The sequence below is a fragment of the Poecilia mexicana genome, unplaced genomic scaffold (genome assembly GCF_051168715.1).
Source record: "Poecilia mexicana isolate PSO_F unplaced genomic scaffold, ASM5116871v1 scaffold_19, whole genome shotgun sequence".
Classification (NCBI taxonomy): domain Eukaryota; kingdom Metazoa; phylum Chordata; class Actinopteri; order Cyprinodontiformes; family Poeciliidae; genus Poecilia; species Poecilia mexicana.
In genome coordinates this window covers 450,568-455,000 of record NW_028263388.1, presented here as the reverse complement: position 1 = coordinate 455,000, position 4,433 = coordinate 450,568, and the positions used below count along the sequence as shown (strand labels likewise).

Sequence of the window (4,433 nt, the reverse complement as noted above, 5' to 3'; positions counted from 1 at the left end):
CGTGGATCAACAGGAAACACGCAGCTGGACCCACGGTCCCGTCGGGTCCCGTCCGGACCTGGCAGCGCACGCGGCTCGGCTAGGCTCTCTCCGTCCCGCTCCGGTCCAGAAGCCAAACAGGAAGCGGAGCGGTCCGGTTCTGGAGGAGAAACGTTACCTTAGAGTGGAAAGTCCCCGGAAATCAGAGCTGTCCTCCACGTCCCGTGAAAAGCTGCGGCCCGCGCCGCGCCGCGATCACCGCGCTGCGGCTGGAGAGCAGAAACAGAACCGAGTCGAATCACCGAGAGAGACGAAAGAGGAGAGGAGAGGAGAGGGATCCGGGGGGTAAACATGAGGATGAGGAGGAGGATGAAGCTGGGCTGGAGCCAGCCTTTAACGCAGCGTCACCGCGCGCAGATTGGAGAGAGAGAGAGAGAGAGAGAGATCCCTGCTTCTCCGCTAGAGGGCGCCTTTCTGCTTCAACCTGCATGATGCATCTTTTATTCATCCACTTTTCCAAGCAGAACTTCACACAGCAAATTTGGAAGTGTTGAATTTCAACTCCTAGAGTTAAATTAAACACTTTGAAAGTGTCTATATCGGTAAACTCTGGATGGTGTAGAAATTACACTTTTGAAAGTGTCATTTGTGATACAGTTGAATCAACACTCACAGTAGTTGAAATTAAACAAACATCAGCGTTTACTTGCCCAACACTAGTGTATTTAGTCAGAAGTTAATTGGTGTACTGTGGTTAAGCACAACCCACATATGGAGGCTCTAGTTTTCAATGCGGCTGTTGTGGGTTCGCTTCCTGGTCTTCACCTTCTCTCATTACCCACTTTTTTTGTCAATTTACTACCAAATAAAAACCACTAGAGCAATTAAAACCCTTTTTTCCCCCAGAAACTACTAGCCATCAATCCCCAAATTCATTTTAGAAGACATTCGAAGCCACTTGAATCTACAAAAACACCAGCACCAGTTGCAGAATATAATCTTTTATTTCAAAACATCAAACAGCACTGACAGCAATATACAATAAAGGTCATACATTCATGGTACTTTGCACTGAAGGTGAAGCTTTGAAAGTTCATTGGAAGCGTCCATGGATGGTCTTATGATCACTGATGGTGAAGTGTCTTTGGTGCTGCTCTTATTTTCACCAACATGAAGGAGGAAAGGCTGTCTTGGTTCCAAACCAATGAGGAAGGCTTTAACATTGGCTTCCATATTTGGCAAAATGCTAAGAGAACAAATAAAATTTATTAACTACAGTACAGACCAAAGGTTTGGACACACCTACTCATTCAATGAGTTTCCTTTATTTTCATGACTATTGACATTGTAGATTCACACTGAAGGCATCAAAACTATGAATTAACACATGTGGAAATATGTACTAAACAAAAAAGTGTAAAACAACTGAAAATACGCCTTATATTCTAGTTTCTTCAAAGTAGCCACCTTTTGCTGTGATACTGCTTTGCACACTCTGTATTCTCTTGATGAGTTTCAAGAGGTCGTCACCTGAAATGGTTTTCACTTCACAGCTGTGCCCTGTCAGGTTAATAAGTGGGATTTCTTGCCTTATAAATGTTATTGGGACCATCAGTTGTGTTGTGCAGAAGTCAGGTGGACAAACATCTGATGGTCCTACTGAATAGAGTGTTAGAATTTGTATTATGGCAAGACAAAAGCAGCTAAGTAAAGAAAAACGAGTGGCCATCATTACTTTAAGAAATGAAGGTCAGTCAGTCCGAAAAATTGGGAAAACTTTGAAAGTGTCCCCAAGTGCAGACGCAAAAACCATCAAGCGCTACAAAGAAACTGGCTCACATGAGGACCGCCCCAGGAAAGGAAGACCAGGAGTCACCTCTGCTGCGGAGGATAAGTTCATCCGAGTCACCAGCCTCAGAAATCGCAGGTTAACAGCAGCTCAGATTAGAGACCAGGTCAAAGCCACACAGAGCAGCAGACACATCTCTGCAACAGCTGTTAAGAGGAGACTGTGTGAATCAGGCCTTCGTGGTGGGATAGCTGCTAGGAAACCACTGCTAAGGACAGGCCACAAGCAGAAGAGACTTGTTTGGGCTAAACAACACAAGGAATGGACATTAGACCAGTGGAAATATGTGCTTTGGTCTGATGAGTCCAAATTTGTGACCTTTGGTTCCAACCACTGTGTCTTTGTGTGCAAAGGTGAACGGATGGACTCTACATGCCTGGTTCCCACCGTGAAGCATGGAGGAGGAGGTGTGATGGTGTGGGGGTGCTTTGCTGGTGACACTGTTGGGAATTTATTCAAAATTGAAGGCATACTGAACCAGCATGGCTACCACAGCATCTTGCAGCGCCATGCTATTCCATCCGGTTTGCGTTTAGTTGGACCATCATTTATTTTTCAACAGGACAATGACCCCAAGCACACCTCCAGGCTGTGTAAGGGCTATTTGACCAAGAAGGAGAGTGATGGGGTGCTGCCCCAGATGACCTGGCCTCCACAGTCACCGGACCTGAACCCAATCGAGATGGTTTGGGGTGAGCTGGACCGCAGAGTGAAGGCAAAAGGGCCAACAAGTGCTGAGCATCTCTGGGAACTCCTTCAAGACTGTTGGAAGACCATTTCAGGTGACTGAAGCTCATCAAGAGAATGCCAAGAGTGTGTGAAGCAGTAATCACAGCAAAAGGTGGCTACTTTGAAGAACCTAGAATAAAAGGCGTATTTTCAGTTGTTTCACACATTTTTAAGTATATAATTCCACATGTGTTAATTCATAGTTTTGATGCCTTCAGTGTGAATCTACAATTTTCATAGTCATGACAATGAAGAAAACTCTTTGAATGAAAAGGTGTCCAAACTTTTGGTCTGTACTGTATATAGAGCAGAGCTACATTCAAATAGCAAACAAAGCCAATAAGGAAGTGCTTCTACAAAGACCTTCGATCATTAGAGTAACATACCTGACAACAAGGTCCACAGTTTGACATGAGCTGTTTTGGCATTTTTGTTGTGGTCCTTGGATGAAGAACATGAACAAACAGAAGAATGACTGGTTTCCCAGTCTGGAAGGAAAAACAGTAAATATAGCAGAAACATTAGGATAATAAATAAATATTTTAAAAAGTGTGAACTAATCCGACTCACCTCTGTGTGTGTCACCATCATATCGATTCAAATTACTCTGCCCACCCAGTTTACAAGATAAAGCATAAAAAAGTCAGAAATAATTACTAAAGAAATTAGTCGGCTCTACAGCATTAAAAGTCGTGCCAACCTGTCTGAAGAAATGTGTTGGAGTCATAACAGGCTTCAGTCACCAACATTGACAAAGAAAAAACATTTTGGCAGTTTTTAGATGTGCCACAGGTACAAAACACCAGAGTCAAATTGCCTCCTCATTGTGTAGATATGTTCTCCAGAGTCCTGCTAATCACCTAATTATTGTATTCAGGTGGTGCAGCAGCGGCACATCTAAATGTTGCAGGACAATGGCCCTCCAGGACTGGAGTTTGACACCTGTGGCTTAGATCAAGCCAACGGTCCAGCACAGCCACTCCCCCATTCTGCAGTCTACAGCCAAACACTTCAAGAAAACGACCCGCAGCTAAATAATGTTAACTCAAATGGCCTCCAGATTTTCCTGACAGTTTTAATGTTCGGTTAAGATAATAAATAGTTGTATATACCGTGATATTCAAACAAATAAACGTACGTTAAGCAAACTATGTATATTAATCGATGCTCCTGTGTAAACGGAAAAATAATGCCTCCATAAAAAATAGTCCAAAAAAAATGATCATTTTAACATGGAACTTACCTTGTTATAAGCTCCAGACAAGACGTCATACTGCTGCCTCCGCTCCTCAGGCAAACATGTGACGCAGTAGCGGAACAAACCGGGCTAATGACCGGGGGCGGGGCTAATGACTGGGGGCGGGGCTAATGACCGGGGGCGGGGCTAATGACCGGGGGGCGGGGCTAATGACCAGGCCCAAATAATAAAGCTCATGATAATTTAACTTTACAACATGGACATGCCCACAACAGCGGAGCTAACAAGTTTCACCACCACAGAGAGCGACTCTGTCATTCTGATATCCATCTGACATGAAGTTCAACAAACCAAGAGAAGAACAGAAACATCAGGCTGCTGGTCACTAACGATGAAACGACACAAATTCAAAACATGTTAACGTAGTCTGTAGAAATGCTCTTGCTTGTTTGCCATTTGTTGCCAAGTGACTGATGATGACGTTGGTGACAAGCTTTACCCAGAATGCACCTGGAGACAATAAGGACGATTCATTTGTAGTTTTGTGTGTCATAAAGTTAAATGTAAAAGTGAAAATAAAGCCATTAATGTAGGACAACATTTTATTCAATATTTTACACCCACTAAGTCACTAAAATCAGTTGGTCTGGTAAGGTTTTTAGCAACCATGAGTCAACA

General features: G+C 43.6%; 1 protein-coding gene and 1 long non-coding RNA gene across 2 annotated transcripts in view; both read right to left on the bottom strand.

Moving 5' to 3' along the window:
- Positions 1–397, bottom strand: part of fam20cb (FAM20C golgi associated secretory pathway kinase b) — a 34,870-nt gene extending 34,473 nt beyond the window's left edge. Inside the window, exon 1 of the mRNA XM_088016366.1 lies at positions 1–397. This exon is cut by the window's left edge and continues 773 nt beyond it. The gene's annotated coding sequence lies outside the window, so the exon portion shown is untranslated.
- A 567-nt stretch (positions 398–964) lies between these two features.
- Positions 965–3,080, bottom strand: LOC148153544 (uncharacterized). Its single transcript, XR_015766329.1, has 2 exons — positions 2,944–3,080; positions 965–1,225 (listed from the first exon to the last, which is right to left on the bottom strand). It is a non-coding gene; the product is annotated as an uncharacterized LOC148153544 (long non-coding RNA).
- Positions 3,081–4,433: the final 1,353 nt, after the last annotated feature.